Source organism: Mustela lutreola, chromosome 7 (genome assembly GCF_030435805.1).
Source record: "Mustela lutreola isolate mMusLut2 chromosome 7, mMusLut2.pri, whole genome shotgun sequence".
NCBI classification, from domain to species: Eukaryota; Metazoa; Chordata; class Mammalia; order Carnivora; family Mustelidae; genus Mustela; species Mustela lutreola.
The window spans coordinates 8,164,468-8,181,214 of record NC_081296.1 but is presented as its reverse complement, the minus strand read 5'-3'; the positions used below and the strand labels follow the sequence as shown (position 1 = coordinate 8,181,214).

Genomic DNA, 16,747 nt, shown 5'->3' with positions numbered 1-16,747 from the left:
GGGCGCCTGGGTGGCTCAGTGGGTTGAACCGCTGCCTTTGGCTCAGGTCATGATCTCAGGGTCCTGGGATCAAGTCCCGCATCGGGCTCTCTGCTCGGCAGGGAGCCTGCTTCCTCCTCTCTCTCTCTCTATGCCTGCCTCTCTGCCTACTTGTGATCTCTCTATGTCAAATAAATAAATAAAATCTTTAAATAAAAAAAATAAAAAAAATAAAAAGCTTTGCTCTGCGGTAGGATCCAGGGGAGGATGCGCAGGCAGGAGAGGGTGTGGTCGGAAAGATGCCGTGACCACGTCCCCCTGAGGAGTGGAGCGTGGCTGCTGTGGGAGCCAAGCCAGTGGCTGGAGGGGGGCAGGGCTGGGAAGTGGGCTGAGGTCAGCTGCGCAGTGGAGAGAAGGCCGACAGGATTTGCTGTGAATCAGAAAAATTAGGACGGAGGGGGACTCCTTGGATTTCAGGCAGAGGCTGGCAGTGCCATTTGCTGGGCTGGGAAGGCCTGGGGTGAAGCTGACAGGTAGGCCCTCGAGAGAGAGTCCTGATAAGTGACTGAGGGAAGGCGGGAGGGGTGGGGATAAGGGTGGTCCCATCTCACTGACCTTTGCATCCTCCAGGAGGCTGAAGGACTGCCCTCCTGGGCAACTGCAGTAGGCCCCCCAAGCAGAGCTGTCATTGCTGCGGGAGGAGAGAGACATCTTCCTTGCCCGGGTACTGGTCCCTCCCCCACAAATGCTGGCTCAGGGCCAGGCCTTCCAGGCTTTTGGTCCCAGGACCCTGGTTCTTGGAAGTCTTCCAGTCCCACGGGAGGCCTGGGGAAGGACAGAAGCAGGCTCTGTGGGGTTGGCTTTGTCACCTGCCTCCCTGCTCGGTTACACATGGCCTGGGTGCATCTCCATGGTATTTTGGGAGCCTGTGCTATTTGCCGGGATGGAGCAAGGATCCCTGGGCTTCACCTGGGCGTGATGGAAGCATCTCGGTGGAAAAGCTGATGGCCTCTGGCCTCCGGGCCTCTGCTCATGGGTGGGGGCTCAGACCTGGGTGTTTTCGACCAGATCATTGCTCTGTTTACAGTCTGCTGCTGGCTCATCATCCCCAGCTGTTATGAAAACACCTTTAGTTCGTAAAACGTGGAAATTGCATCTGAGCGCTCCAGCTGAGTCATTTCTCTGAGCAAGCCTTTAGCTTGGGCAACATTTTTGGCCAAGCCTGGGGCGGGGCTCTGTGTGGGCCTGGGCTCTGTGTGGGCCTGGGTTATGCCTGTGGACAGCCCCAGGTGGCCTGGAAGCTCCACTCAAACCCCAGAGCCCGAGCTTCCTTCAGCGAATTGAGGCCCATTTTAAGTCCCTTCTTTGTTTTGTCAGCAGGGTGGCTGAGGAGAAGGAAGGGGCCCCTGGGGTCTCAAGTCTCCAGACAACTGGGGGGGGGGTATGCAGAGCGAGGAGGCCTGGCATGGAGGGGAAGGGTAGGGAGAAGCTCAGCTGGTGGGGGAGAAGGCCAGGCTGGGCCTGGAGCCGGTCTTGTCGAGGGCCTGCGAGCCCTTGGCCTGAGGCACTGTCCCTCCCACCACAAGCCTGGCCAGAGGTGACCTTCCAACTGGGGCCCAGCATGACTTCTGGACAGGAAGGAGGAAGGAGGGCGGTACAGAAGAAACCTGTCTTTACTAAGCACCTACTTCATGCCAAGCCCTTGGCTAGCTCGTTCTTCAGCCTCGTGCCTGGTCCAAGAACCTTGGCCGCTCGCCAGCTGCAGGCCCTTGGGCCTGAGTGTTCTGTCCTCTCTGCCTTATCTTCCTCATCCGGCCTCAGCTGTTGTGATGGTCAAGCGAGATGGTACAAAGACAAGTCAATAAATGGGTTTTTATAGTGACACGGCTCACATTTACTGTGTACTCGCTCTACTGGGCTCCAAGCTGCAGGTTTTTCTTGCAGAAGCTCATGGAACCCTCCCAGCAACCATGAGGTGAGTTCTTTTTTTAGTCCCATTTTACAGATGAGGAAATGGAGGTGCAGAGACATCGGGTCACCTATGGAAGGCCACGGGTGCTCGGACACAGGCAATAGGAATTTATGTGACACTGCAGAAGCCCAGGCAGTTGGATTAAGCTGGTCTTTCTCAATGTGAATTCTCTAGAACCCTCATCTTTCCTTCATTTTAAAAGTTACTTCACCAGGGTACCTAGGCAGCTCAGCTGGTAAAGCGTCTGCCTTCAGTGAAGGTTGTGATTCCGGAGTCCTGGCATCAAGTCCCAGGTTCAACTCCCTGCTCAGCGAGGAGCCTGGGTCTCCCTCTGCCCCTACTCCCCTGCTCGTTCTCTCTCTTCCTCCCAAATAAATAAATAAAATCTTCTAAAAAACTAAAAAGTTGCTTCACTATCAGATAAGCATGAAAAACACTGGAACACTGCATGCTCCTTCTAAGACATTCCCTGGGAATGTGGATACACTAAAGGTTCTCGGAAGTGCTGCGGTTAAAAGGGAAAAAGCAGACAACTGGTTTGTGTTTAACCCAGCATTTCTGAGCTTGTTTGCTCTCAGAGCCTTATTTCTGAGGAGCCCTTATTAAGATCAAGCTTGAAGCCTGCACATTTCGCCAGCCTGCATGCAGGTTTTGGGCTGTCTTATGGGGGCAGCCCATGGACCACCCCAGTTCCAGAGCCCTGTGTTTCTCCTTTGTTCAATCATTTCGTTCACCTATGTCACATGCCTTCTTTTTATTTTTTTTAAAGAGTTTATTTATTTGAGAGAGAAAGAATGAGCAGGGAGCCGGGGAGAGGGAGAAGCAGACTCCCCACTGAGCAAGGAGCCCAAAGCAGGACTCGATCCCAGGACCTGGGGATCATGACCAGGCTTAACTGACTGAGCCCCCCAGGCACCCCCACCTTGACTACGCACTGGCATGATGGGACATAAAGACGCGACTTTGGCTTTAAGAATCTTGTTAGACTGACAGGGGAGACAGGACAGTGTGATCAGAAGTTCAAGGGCCTGGGGAGCCCCAGTGGACAGCACCTACCCGCTATGGGAGCCAGGGGTGGGGGCACCTCCTGGACAGGAAGTGGGCTCAGTTTTCAGGTGAAGGACATTGGGTGGTCAGGTCAGGGTTGCAGGAAAACGTGTGCATCCCTGGAAAAGCGAGGCGTTGGTTATCTAAGACTCTAGGGATACCTCTTGGATGATCTGATTCCATTCTAATCAGGCTATTTTACAACTCTGCAAGTTGTAGATAAGTAATGCAAAACCATTCTTATCTATAGACCTGCGGACTCCGAATTGTCCTGCAGAACGCCAGCAGGCCTCCCCCTCCCCGCTTTTGCCTTCATTTGCACATTCCTGATCAATAAATGCCTCTGTTCTTCAGATTCTCTTGTGGACTGGTGAGACTGTGTGCCTGGTTCCCTCACTGATTTAGGGGTTTAATAAACTTTTTTTTTTTTTTTTTTTTTTTTTTTTAGGATTTTATTTATTTGACACAGGGAGAGAGGGACACACACAGAGAGAGAGAAAGAGCACACAAGCAGGGGGAGCTGCAGAGACAGAAGGAAAAGCAGGCTCCCCGCTGAGCAGGCAGCCCAATATGGGGCTCCCTCCGAGGACCCTGGGACCCTGAGATCATAACTGGAGCCGAAGGTGGACACTTATTAAACAACTGAGCCCCCCAGGCGCCCCGGAGTTTCATCAACTTTACCACATGTTCATTCTTAAATGACAGTCATGATTCTACCTCGTAAGAGGATAACAATAAGGGGCGCCTGGGTGGCTCAGTTGTTAAGCGGCTGCCTTCAGCTCAGGTCATCATCTTAGGGTCCTGGGATGGAGCCCCGCATAGGGAAGCCTGCTTCTCCCTCTCATTGGGAAGCCTGCTTCTCCCTCTCCCACTCCCTCTGCTTGTGTTCCCTCTCTCGCTGTCTCTGTCAAATAAATAAATAAAATCTTAAAAAAAAAAAAAAAAGAGGAAGACAGTAAGAGGCTCCTGGGCAGAGAGACGCATAGGCCAAGACCTGGCTTTGCTCTCGGCAGCAGGCCAGGCGGAACAGGTGCCCTGTGTCCTTGTCACAGCGGACCACCAGGAGCTGCCGAGATGGGCTAAGTGTTCAGGCCCCACTCGCAAGGGGTGGAGGCGGGGGGGTGAGATGAAAGGCGTGGGGCTTTGGCTGTCAGGTGATGTGGGCATCCACGGGGGGCTGCTGCACTTGGTGTTACCTTGACCTTGTGTCTGCAAAGGAGCTAGCACATCTCTGATGCTGCTGCTGAGGCCGGTGAGAAGCCCTGAGGGAGCCCCTCTGCTCCCCACGATCTGCTTCCTTGTTGGGATTTGCAGGACCACCTACCCGCCCAGCCCAGCTTTGTACCTTCTGCAGCTGGAGCTGGAGCCCAGCATGGGCCTCTGGTTCAAAACAAACAAACAAACAAACAAAAAACAAAACCCCAAACAACCAACCCACCAGCCAAGCCCTGCAAAAGATTGCCTGGTGGGGTTCCTGGGCAGTCTCTGCGGGATCCACTCTGGGGAGCCTGCTGGCTCTGGAGGGAGTGTTTGCGTCCATCCCCGGTGAGGGGCCCTCCTTGAACCCACACCCTCCTCATGTAAGGCCCAGCATCCCACCCGTGGGGCCTTGAAGAGCCCTTGGAGGGTTTCTCCTACACGAGGGCAGAGGGACATAGGACAAAGGCAGAACTTGGCGCCCTGTTTGGCTTAGCAAACGGCTGGAAGTAACCTGCGTGTCCAGCAGTGGGGGATCAGCGAGCCCGCGCACCCATTCAGTGGAGTCCCCGGAGCTCTTAAAAAGACGAGGTTCCCTGGAGTGTTCTCACACAGGAGGGGCAGCTCCTGTGCCCCACTGTGCAGGCACTGGCCCATCCCCCACCCCAGCCAGGCACCCCACGTCCTTCAGAGCGCCCCTGCTTGGTGTCGCTCTGGCCCTGGCTGGAGGAGTGAGGAGGAAGATCGTCGACGGTGAGCCTGCTGGGCCTGCCAGTCCCGGCAGTGTGGCCTGGAGCGACCCCCACACCACTGTTGGCCTCCGTATCCGCCTCTGTGCAGTGGAGACGACTTAATAACCTCCCCAGTGAGACGAGCACCTGGCCTGCAAAGCAGGTGTTCAGTAAAGGGGATATGACTTGAGTCTTGCCTAGTGGGAACTATGGGGCTGCAGAGCAGGGGCAGGGCCCAGAGTCGTCTGCCGCGGAGCCATGCCCTGCCTGTCACATGCTCCGTGTGAAGGTTATGGGCGTTGAGCTGTGGCTCCCCAGCCACCCCCACAGCAGACGACGTGCCCCCGAGAGGAAGAGTTCATGCTGGTGTTTCTGAGGGAGGAGGCGCATCAGGGGACATGGCGGTTGACAGCCACAGCCCTCACCCTCGCCTGCCCTGAGATTCACGGGGCCCTGCCAGTGGCGCGGGTGACCTCAGCTCCCCCACCGGCGCCGCAGTCACTCACTCCGTGAAGAGACTGGGTGATCTGGGGCAGCTCTGCGGGAGCTGGCGGACACTGTGGGGGCGGCGTCTCGAGGCTCTGGGGAACGTGGGGATCTGGGCTGGAAGTGGTGGGGGGCTCAGAAGGGAGCTCCCCCGGCTGTCCTGAATGCATGACCCCACGGCCCCCACAGACTTGTAGCTGGCTCCACAAAAACTAGACTTCCTTTCCAGCTAACTTTTTAGTCCTCTCCTTCCCTTACTGACTTGGGTGATTCTTCTTTTCACTTCCCCCTCCTTCTTTACGCTCTTTGTCATTCTTTTAAAAACCTTAAAAATGCAAACTATGTTCTTTATTTCTTTCAAGGACCCTATGAGGAAAACTCTACTGTGTCCCTATTTTTCAGATGAGGAAACAGCCAAGTGAGGACAAGGGCCCTGTGGGTAAGAGGTGAAGGGCCAGACTCACCCGTGTACCTTCCCACCTCCAGTTGCCGGGCCCTCGCAGGTCACTGGGCCGCAGGAATGAGCAGAGCCACGTTGGCCCTTGGGGAGCTCACAGCTGGTGGTAGGGGCCTGACCTGTGGGGTTGGGAGTATGTCATGGAAGACTTCCAGAGGAGGAGACCTGGGATCTGGGGTGAGGGAAGGAGGCTGGGAAAGGGATTCCGGTGGTGGAGAAAGCATGTGCAAAGGCCCAGTGGTGTGGGAAAGGGAGCTTAGGCCAGTGGGGCTACGGTGAGGGTGCAAGTGGAAAAGGGCAAGAGTCAGGGCTCCGCTCAGAGGAGGTGAGAGTAGATGAGGGTGATGGAGTCAGATGGGGCTCAGGGGCCTCCAAGGCTGAATGGAGGCGAGCCTTGACCGGCAGGTGTGTCCCAAACACTTGTCAAGGCTGTGCTGAGCCCCCAGCTGCCTGGGTCCGGTGCCAGCTAGAATGAGCATCTGTTAGGACATCTGGGTGACTCAGTCAGTTAAGCGTCTGCCTTCGGCTCAGGTCATGATCCCAGGGTCCTGGATGGAGTGCCACATCGGGCTCTTTGCTCAGCGGGGAACCTGTTTTTCCCACTGCCCCTCCCCCATTTGAGGTGTGTGTGTGTGTGTGTGTGTGTGTGTGTGTGTGTGTCTGACAGATAAATAAAATCTACAAAAAAAGGAATGTTTATCTGTCTTACAGGCTTAGGATCCCACACCAGGGACAGGAAGACAAGCTCAAGGATTCTTCCAGGCAAGAGAGGCTGAATTCCTTGGGGAGTGGCTCCCCTTTTCAGCTCTTCGCAGGATTCAGCTGCCTCGGTTGGGACCTGCAGAGACCCTGGGTCCTCACATTGCTTCCTGAAAACCTTATTCATACTAAAGTGTCAATGGCTCCAATGAAAGGTAGCAGTGCTCAACTCTGGCTGTCTAGAATCATCTGATGTGCGTGCGCTTTTACAAAAATAACATTTGCTTATTCTCAAAAAACCAAAATGAGTGATACAGGAAAGCACGAAGAAAGCAGCAACCTGCACATCCCCATTAGAAAGCCAGCTTCCTGAGGGCAGGGTCGTGTGTGTTCTCTGCTGTCCTCCCAGCACCTAGAACTTCCTGGCACAGAGCGGCTGCTTGATATAGCCCACTGCCCAGGCTTCACACTGGGGGGATGTCATCTATACACAGAGAACTTTGGAGGGGTAAAGAGGGGCCGGTGGATGGTCAGGTGAATAGGTCCAAATACTTTTAAAAGATGGGATTGTACCACACCTGCTGGATTTGAAACTAAAAGCAATTTTACTTGAGTTTAACAGGAAAAAACCCACTGCTGTAAAAACTGCTGAATCTTAGATAAGTTTTTACTTTTCTCAGAGGTATTCGTTCATGATGAACTTGTTTCATGTTAAGAAAAAAAAAATGACGAGGGCGCCTGGGTGGCTCAGTGGTTTAAAGCCTCTGCCTTCAGTTCAGGTCATGATCTCGGGGTCCTGGGATTGAGCCCCCACATCTGGCTCTCTGCTCAGCGGGAAGCCTGCTTCCTCCTCTCTCCCTGCCTGTCTCTCTGCCTACTTGTGATCTCTGTCTGTCAAATAAATAAAATAAAATCCTTAAAAAAAAAAAAAAGAAAAAAGATGATGAAGTTCATCAAGAGACTGGAGTCTTGGGGGAAAACAAGAAATGCTTCACTTGGGCAGGTGCCCTCCTTCCTCGGGATGAAAAGGTGATCACCTGCCTTACCGGTCTTCACTCTGTTCCTGACTACAAATCTACTATTTTCTCTTTGGCACGGTTTCTAACACTTCGATTCTGCTCTGCGGCCACAGTTCTCCTAGTATCTCAGCTTAGTCCTGTATTTCAATGGATTCCATCCCCTTTTTTAAAAAAGCACATTTTGTCCCCGGGGTTTTGCATCAGGAGGTCATCTCCTGGTTATACCAGGAAAAGAGGAGAAAGACTTTGAAATGGCATCTCTGCCCCTGAAAACAGCCTACAGCTGGGAGGAGGTCCTGTAGTTAGGAACCTGTGCCTTTTGTCATTTTGGAGCAAGTCGAAGTTGTAGAAAACTTAGGGCAATGCAAATGGTTCTTGTTCAGAGACATGAGGACAGATTCCGTGCAGGGGAATGCTGCGGACGGCTGCCCCATGGCTCGTCAGTTTCGTTCACGAACGCACATTCATTTCCGGACCCCTTAGCTGCCTGTTTGAGTGTACTTGTTCTAATTATTTAACGAGTTAAATAAAGTTTTTGACATGTGTTCACTTTATATTGTAGGAGAGTCATGATTTTACCCTTAAAAAAAAAAAAATGGTTCCTTTTAACTTTCAGCTAGATTTTCACTGCTGAATAGTTGTGTGTTTTCAAAAGAAGGCTCAAGGGTGCTGTTTTCCCTGATCCTTTCCATGTTGTCTATAAATCTGAACCACCTCAGTGGGTGCAATATTCTTGGTTTCCCCCTTTCCGCACAACTTTGAAGACTAAGCTCCCTTGTCTTCTGGGATTGAATGTTGCTGGGGAAAAATGAAAGGCCAGATTGATTTTTTTCTCCCCTTGTTCATGACTTGGGTTTTCCTCCCGGGTGCCTGAACGCTTGTTTTCTCTGTCCTTAAAGTTCAGTAACTCCGGACGCCTGGGTGGCTCAGTTGGTTAAACAGCTGCCTTCGGCTCAGGTCATGATCCTAGAGTCTGGGGATCGAGTCCCACATCGGGCTCCTTGCTCGGCAGGGAGCCTGCTTCTCCCTCTGCCTCTGCCTGCCATTCTGTCTGCCTGTGCTCACGCTCTCTTTCTCTCTCTGACAAATAAATAAAATCTAAAAAAAAAAAAAAAAAAAAAAAAAGTTCAGTAACTCAGCGCAAGTCGGTATGTTCCTAAGGGCAGTTACCCTGAATCCGTCTTGTGCCCTCTCCGTCTCTAAATATTCTTGGGCTTTAGCGGTTGGATCATCTACTTCAGGGAGCCAACCCCTCTCAGGCTGGAGGCTCTGGGTTCCATCATGACCATCTTCTCTGAGTTCACAGTGATTCCTTCACCTTTCTCTCTATGCTGTGGGTTTGCTTTTTAGATGTGCGTGCTATGCTGTGACTCAGTTTCTCAGATGTGCCGTGGTGCTACTTGGGTCCTCCTGTCTGCAAGCTCCCGCGGGGTGTCCTGATGTGGTTTCTTGACTCTCTTCTTGGTGCTCTTCTAATATTGGGTTCGATTCTCAAGAACTTTCCTCTGTCCTGGGGCTGGCTGGTCTCAGGGAAGCTGCCTTTGATCCTGGGTGCCTGCTCCCTTTCAGCTTTCATGCCCTCATGTGATTTCCTTCCCCTTCCCGGCAGTTGGCAGGGCGGTCTGGCAAGTTCGCTTCATCTGTGGCTCGCTGAGCCCGTCCTGCGGTCATCCTCCTGGCAGCTGTAACACGGGAAGCAGCCTGCGTCCCTCCAGGACAGCCGTGAGGGCTGAGTGGTTTTCAGCTCCCTTTTTAGGAGCCCGAGGGTGTGGGGACAGAGTCCTCTATGGAGGCCGCCTGGCTGGAGGCTACGTGCCTTGTCTCTGCTGCTGTCCCCTACGCTCTCTGCACCCAGACCCCTGCTCTGCCCAGCTAGGATGGTGTCCCTGACCCACCACGGGGCAGCCTGGGGTCCATGGAGGATCCTAGAGGCCACGGCTGTGGAGACTCTTCTTGGTTTGTTGGCCATTCTTTTCATAAACTATTTGTCCCGTTACTCATGTGTACGGCATAGGGGAGCCCGATCTGTCCCCTCGCTCTGCCCCCCAAGGTCTGAGTACCTCTCCTACACAGTGTCCAAAAAAATGCCAGTGTCCAGGTCCTGCTGTGCAGAGGCCCCGAAAGAGGCTGCTCCTGTGGGTCTGGTGGGACCTCTGCCTCCACCCGTTGTGGTGGGGGTGTCTAGACCTGGGGGCGAGAACTGCTGAGTCACCTCCCGGGGTCATTTGCATTTTGGTCACATTAAAGGAAGACAGCTCAGATTATGTGAAATCACGTGGCTCTGAACGGTTCAGTTTTGGAATGTCTAAGTGGGCGGGCAAATTGGATCATTCGCTCCATTGGTGAGGCCTCGGAGGCCCAGAAAGCAGAAGTGACTGTCCCAAGGTCATACAGCAAGCCCGCGACAGGCAGGTCTGAAGAACTGGAAATGCCAACCCCCGATGTGGGGCCTGGGGATCAGGGTAGCCCACCTCTGAGGGCAGGAAGGTCTTCGTCAGCGGGACGAGGAGGCCCCCCTTCCCATCTCCTGGCCTTGCAGAGAGGAAGTGGTTATGGCCCTGGTCCTGGGGAACTGTGGTCATGACCTTCCTTGGGGGAGGGTGGCTGCCCCAGGAGGCCTGCTAGCAAATCCCAGCCCTCCTGGAAGGAGTGGCCTCGATTCCTCTCATGCCTGCCCCCACCACATCCCCCCCACTGTCCTGACAGCTGTGCTTTCAGCGCAAGCCAAGGGCCCTGGTGAGGACCTGGGGCCAGACGGCAGGTAGAGCGGGCCTGGTAAGGAAGCAGCGATGGAAAAGGCAGGGAATCTGGGATTAGTGCTGGAGAGGGCTCGGGTCAGGCCCTTCTGAGAGAGTCCCCTATCTGCAAGGGGAAGGGGGTGTCAGAGCAGTCAGGGCCCTAATTGGGCCGTGCAGCTTAGTGTTCTGACCAGGGGCTGGGCCAGGACCCTCAGGGTGGTCGGACGGAGCCCCTCGGTGTATCTTGGCTATCTGACAGCCCCTGGCTCTGTGCCTGCCGCACCCACCAGCCTGCTGGCGTCGGGCAGCCCAAGGAGAAGCCCTGGACCACCCCCTTACTCCTTCCGTGGCCCTCCACGGCTCAGCTGGCTCAGGAAAACAACAGGACCCTCTCCACAGGGTTGGGGCAGGGTTGGGGCGAGGATTAATTCCTGCAAAGGCACACAGGAAGCAAGGCGCTCCATAATGGAGCCACCGAGCCCAAAATAGATCCATTCCACAAGGTAACAAGAAATATTTCACTGGAGTTTTTGTGAGGTGATGGGGAAAAGGAATCTCACTGTTCGCCACAGAGCTGCAATTTAATTTCTCTCGGGGGACATTTCTGACTTTCTCTGCTAAATCCTGCCCCTCCCCCTCCTCTCCTGCCCCCCACCTATTCCCAGCGGCCCTTCTACCATGCAGTCCCAGCGCTTTCACCGGGAGAGGGGGGCTGACGGCGGCCCCCCAACTGTGTCCCGGGGAGGGTGTGAATCACAATGGCTGCAGCTGGCGCCAGGCTCTGGCAAGTACACGGTGGGGACTCTTTGGGCCCCACCAGACACAGGAGGACCCGGGGAGGGAGTGCCAACTCTGGCCTCAAACTCAGGCGCCCAGGCCCCAGCTGCTTCCACAGCGGACTCCGAACACGTTCCACCCCTCACTCGTGGGCTTCCGGGCTCTTCTCGGCAACCCTGGGAGGAAGACGGGCCAGGCAGCCACTGCCAATTCCTGCCCCAAGAAATTCCATTTTTCAGATGAGGAAGCAAGACCAGGAGAAGCCGACGAACACAGGCGCCGAACACCCCTCCGCGTCTGAGGGTGCGGCTGCCCAGCCATCCCGCTGAGCACGGCAGCTGCTGGGTCTGTGAGGGGAGCAGGCCCGCCCGCCTTCCGCAGGGCCCATCCCCCAGAGACGGCCACAGCCCACCTTGTTATCAGAGCCAACTGTCTTCACACATTTTTGCCTGGGATCAAACTCCTCCTTTGCTCTCACCATTTTGCTGTGTTGCTGTCACCATTTTCCTCCCACTTTGGAGAAAGCATGGATCTCAGGGAAGGTCAGGCGGGGCTGAGGGGTTGGCTTGGGGGAGGCCCTGTGTGTTCCCCGAGTGGCGTAGTGTCCAGGCAGCCTGGCGAGGATGTCACCCTCTCTGAATCAGGTCTCTTAAACTGTCAGGCGTGCTGGCCCCTTGGACAACCTAATGAGAGTCGGGACCTCTTTCCCAGGAATCCGCGCAGACTCCCAAATAAAAACTTACAAGTTGGGAGTTGATACGTCCTCTGCTATCTCTCCTCAGGTTTCCCCGGGGCTCCTGGTCTAGATGAAGGCCCCCTACGTTACGGGGTGCTCTCTGCCAATCTTTAGAACCCCAGAATCTGGATGCTTATGATGCTTGGATGGCTGGGGGTGGCCATGCCTGAAGCAGGCATCTCTGGGAGAGAACAATTTTATGAGAGGATTAGGCTGAGAATGGCTAACCCCACTGATTGGGAATGAGGTCCACATAAGTCACCAGTCAACTCTGGCACAGAGAGGCCACATACAAGTAGATAGAGGAGGTCTTTGGTGGAATGAGAACCCCCCACACCCAGCGAGGGCCAGGCACCGGGGTACACGCGCTCACGTGTTGTTGCATCTCCCTAACCACCAATACCACTAGGTCACGCTCTTCTGATCTCTCGGAGGCAAAGGAAAGTTCAGTTAAGTTACTCGAGGTTGTGCAATATATTGACCCAACCGGCGGCCTTTGACCTCAACTCCTCTGACCCAGGAAGCTGTGACAAGTCGTCCTTCCTGTGAGCTGGGGATGTACACAGCCAGGGGAGGCCGGCCGTGCTCTGTTCTGAGACAACTCTGTCCCCAGCTCTGTTGGATCCTCTTGGGTCTGGGCAAAGAGAGCCGGCGCCAAGTAAACACTGAAATGGCGTTTCTGGAAAGCCTCTGTAACACACTGGCGCCCCGGCCCTCTTGTCTGAGAGTCCCCGATGGACTGTATCACGAAGTAGCGTGGCAGGGAGACAGAACTCCACTCTCAGGCAAACTTGGCCGGTAATGTGATCCCAGTTGACCCCAAAGGCTGGCAAGGCCTGGGAAATGTCAGCTTACACTCGTTCCCACCGTTTCCGAGGGGGTTTCCTTTGCCCCTGGTGCGCTCTGCATAGCACCTACTGGGAATGGCAGGTCTGCGGCGGCTTCCCGGCTGTGGAGCCACAGGTGAAGGGGCACTTCGGTGCTGGAAGGGGCTGCAGAGCCTGGCTCTCTTGTGACCCCTGCAAAGGGCTCCCCCGAGCAAGGCTGACCCGCTGTCACCTTCTTAAATCCCCTCCGGACGGTTCTGCCCCACCTGACAGCCTCGCTCAGCAGCGTAGATGGAGGGAGCTTTGTCATCGCCAGAAAGCAAGGGTGAAAGAGGAGAAGGCCCTGGCCAAGGCCCAGAACTCAAATTCGCAGCAGCCAGGTTTATATCCACCCTGGGGACTGACCCTCTCCTCTACCTGAGGCCAGGGGATCTCAAAAAGTGGGTTTGGGGGGAGGCTGGCGGCATCAGTGTCACAGTGTCACGGGGGCGCTCGTCAGGACTGCAGACCTTCGGGCCCCGCCCCGATCTTCTGAAGCGGAAGCGCTTTGCACCAGCCCGAAGCGATGCCGGAGCCGGGAGCCACCACCCTAGGCCTCTGCCTTCTCTGCTGCCCCGTGGAGCCCTACACAGGCGGGAAGGACTCAAGTTTGAATTCCCACCCCTCCCCAGAACCTTCCCCACACGTCACGACTCCAGACACGTCGCAGAGACTAGGGAGCTGGAAACAGAGGTCGGTGATGGTCTGAATCTTCCCACACGGCAGAGGAAGCATCTCCAGATCAGTAAACGGGGAAATCCGCTCGCTCTCGGATACCCAGAAACATCCACGAATACACACGACAGTGGACCTCAGTGAACAAGGCCAACTGAAGGGCAACTTGCACTCGTCTTCGTGAAGCTGGCAAGAGCGCTGAGGGAAGAAGCCTGGAGGGACGGGCCTGCCACCTGGGCTGTGGGATTCTACGGTTCGGCAGACCCGAAGCCCCTGTCCCCAGCGTCCTACCTCATCCTCCCATGAAGAGGGCGGTCTGGGCAGATGCCTGTACAGTGGCCCTCTTCATCCACCCATCCAACTGTCTACCTGTCACCCACCCATCCCCCACCCAACAAACGTTATTAGGCACCTGCTGTGTGCCAAGTTCTCCTGCCATAACCCCAGTCTGGGGGCAAAGCACAAAGCTAAGGCAAGGACTGTGGAGGGAATGGTGGGACTTATGGGATGGGGGTCCTTGCAGGCTGGCTGGGGTTCCCCCTCCAACTCCCCCTGTGCAACACCTGCTCCTCAAGTGGGAGTTCCTGCTGGGCTCCCTAAGGTCCCCTAAGCAGGTGACCCAGCCCAGGGTGCTTGTCCACTTGAAGTGAGGAGGGCAATCGCGGGGAGAAGGGTCACTTTCTTCTCAGAAGCGGGTTCCCGGGATGGCCCTGTGATCCTCTCACCCTTCCCAGAAGGTGAGGAAAAGAGAGCCAGTGGGGCTGGAGGAGCCCTGGGACCCCTGGCCTGAGGGCTAGGCAGCTATTCAGCCTCCCCCCGGTCCAAGTCCAACCCCACTGGTGCCAGCTGGCCCGGTGGTGCCCTGGGAGGGGGTGGCAGCCCGTGGCCCCACTGCTCGTTCCTACCCCACAGCCCTTCCGGAGCAAAGCTAAACCCAAGGTGGCTGAGTGGCTGTGTCCTTGCTTTGTTTGATGATAAAAATGATACAGAGCTTGTTGTAAGTCAATCAGTTCAGCAAAGTAAAAGTGACCACAGTCCTGCCACTTTTACTGTTTTGGTCAGCAACCTTCACACACACACACACACACTCTCTCCCTCTCTCTCTCTCTCTAGTAGCCGTGCTGTTCTTGTAGCCTGCTTTTAAGAAAAGGAAAGCTGACGTTTACAAGCTGTATGGCCACCGAGCCCTCCCCCTGGGGCCTGGTGTTCCGGGGCGGGCGGCGGGACAGCAGGGACTCACAGGGAGGTGCGGACACCTCATGCTCCCCAGCAAGCGCTGTGGCTGACTCCCCGGGCCCATGAGCAGTGCAGTGCGTTCACCACATGCTCTTCCATAAAACATATCTTAGCACAGAGCTACATTTTTTTTTGTGCAGGGGTGTGTGTGGCCTTTGAGGGAACACTCGCCAAGTTTGTGGGAGGCGGCGTGGGCAACAGAGAGGACACAGGCGCACGCACATCCCTCACACCCCGCACAGCAGGGGAGATCCCAAGCCCAGGGGCCCCAAGTGCACCCTCCAGGCAACAGTGACCTCCTGCTGGGGAGCAGTAGGGACTGCTAGAATCACGCACACATGCGGCCATCTCTCTGGCGTGTCATCAGAGCATGTCAATAGCCCCTGCCCATTTCCCCGCCTTGGCTGGTGGGATCGGTCTGCTCCTGTCACCTGTGACCCTGAAAGTTGCCACGGTCTCCCCCTGTACGAGCAAAGGCCTACTGCCTGTCTGTGGGCGTCCAGCTCACCTGCTCTGGTCTTTCCTGACCTTGTGGTCAGAGTCATTTTTCTAACACTCACATCAGATCATTGCTCTCTCCTGCTTCAGCACCTTGCCTGGGCTCAAGACCACGCACGCTCCTTGGCTGGGATTGTGTGTACTGGTGTCTCTACCTCCCCTGGCCTGTCCTGAACCCTGGGGAGGCCCCCAACCCGCCATGCTCTGTCACACCTCCAGCCCTCACCCACAGTTCCCTTTGGCCTGGGGTCTCCTCCTCTTGTTCTAAACTCTTCCTCATTTTTCAGGGCTTCAAATTCCCTTCTCGTGCCCCCAAAACTGGACTAGGCCTCCCTGGGGGCTCCCCCGGCACCCCACGTACTGCTCTGTTCTCCTCCTCCTGGGGCATGAGGGACTTTGTCTCCCTCGGTGACTTAAGTTTGCCGACGGCTGGGGCCATGCCAGAGTCTCGGGATCCGGGCAGCACGGGTTTGCGGAGTAGGGGACCACAGCAGAGCCCATTGCCACCGTGGCACACAGGGACCCGGGGTTTCCTTTATTGTGCGGATGAGAAACAGAGGCTCAGAGAAGCCAAGGAGCACGTAAAGGTCACTCACCTAGCGTGGCAGGCGCTGGGTGGCTTTGGCTGGATGCCGAGGAGCTGGCGGTGGCAGAGGGACTGCGGTCCCCATGCTCGTGGTGCACGTGCAGACAGTGAGTCGCAGCAGGGCTCGCGTGGGCGACTTCTCTCTGGCACTAACTGTTAAACCACAGCCGCCGCAGGCGTTCACGCTTCTGTCTTGAGGTTAGAAGGGTTACAGCCTCCCGAGGGTCACGAGAGGCGCGAGGCCCCTCGCCGGGGAGGCCCAAGGGTGCTGGGTATGGGCAGCACTCCAGCCGGAGGGCTCGGTTTCCGAGACGCACTTCCTTCCTGGCTGGGATTCAGTCTCATGGCTGCTCTTCAGACCCTTTCTAAATCCGCGAAGGTCAGCTGGGTCAGGGTTCCCAGCTCACCGCCCTGCCTTCCACTCCAGGGTTCGCTGCTCTGGCTTCTGCCCCATGGAGGGAGTTCTCTCTGCAGGAGACAGGGACCTGCATGCTCCGCTCTGACCCAGAGCTGGGCAAAGGGCCAGGGTCTGACCTTCGTGGGGCCTCAAGGCTCCTGGCAGGAACTGGGGACATGGGCCAGGACAAGCTGACGCCTGTGGCCTGTGTGTATGCCAGGCCCTGTGTGGGACCCAAAGGGATGGAGGCCCAGTGGGGTGAACTCCAGCATCCTGCGTAGCCCTAGGGGTCATCCAAGTCACCAATGGTCGCCAGAGGTCACCGAACCTTCGGTGGGATGGTGGAAGCTGGGAGGACACCAAGAAACCCAGCCTCAGGTCCCCATCCTGCTTGAGGGATGCCTCCCCTCTCCAGGGTTCTGTGGCCTCAAGTCTGGACTTCTGTCTACTTCTTAACCTGTCCTCCCCCAACAACTAGAATAAGGACCCAGCAGCCACCCCAACCATGGTGGGGTCTTGTTCCCTCTCCCCTCTCCTCCCACTGCAGAGAACACAGGTCTGGTGAGGAAAGCCAGTCTGGGGGTGAGAAGAACAGAATGAGTGCTTTCTGGAAAGCAGGAGCTTTCTCAAAGCCAGGGGCGCAGCAGCTCT

At 55.9% G+C, this 16,747-nt stretch overlaps 2 long non-coding RNA genes across 2 annotated transcripts; one reads left to right on the top strand and one right to left on the bottom strand.

Moving 5' to 3' along the window:
• Positions 1–229: 229 nt before the first annotated feature.
• On the bottom strand, positions 230–16,187 carry LOC131835576 (uncharacterized). The gene is made up of 5 exons (XR_009355243.1): positions 15,710–16,187; positions 5,877–5,988; positions 1,668–1,800; positions 595–804; positions 230–409 (listed from the first exon to the last, which is right to left on the bottom strand). It is a non-coding gene; the product is annotated as an uncharacterized LOC131835576 (long non-coding RNA).
• On the top strand, positions 10,277–11,381 carry LOC131835577 (uncharacterized). Its single transcript, XR_009355244.1, has 3 exons — positions 10,277–10,362; positions 10,736–10,828; positions 11,342–11,381. It is a non-coding gene; the product is annotated as an uncharacterized LOC131835577 (long non-coding RNA).
• Positions 16,188–16,747: the final 560 nt, after the last annotated feature.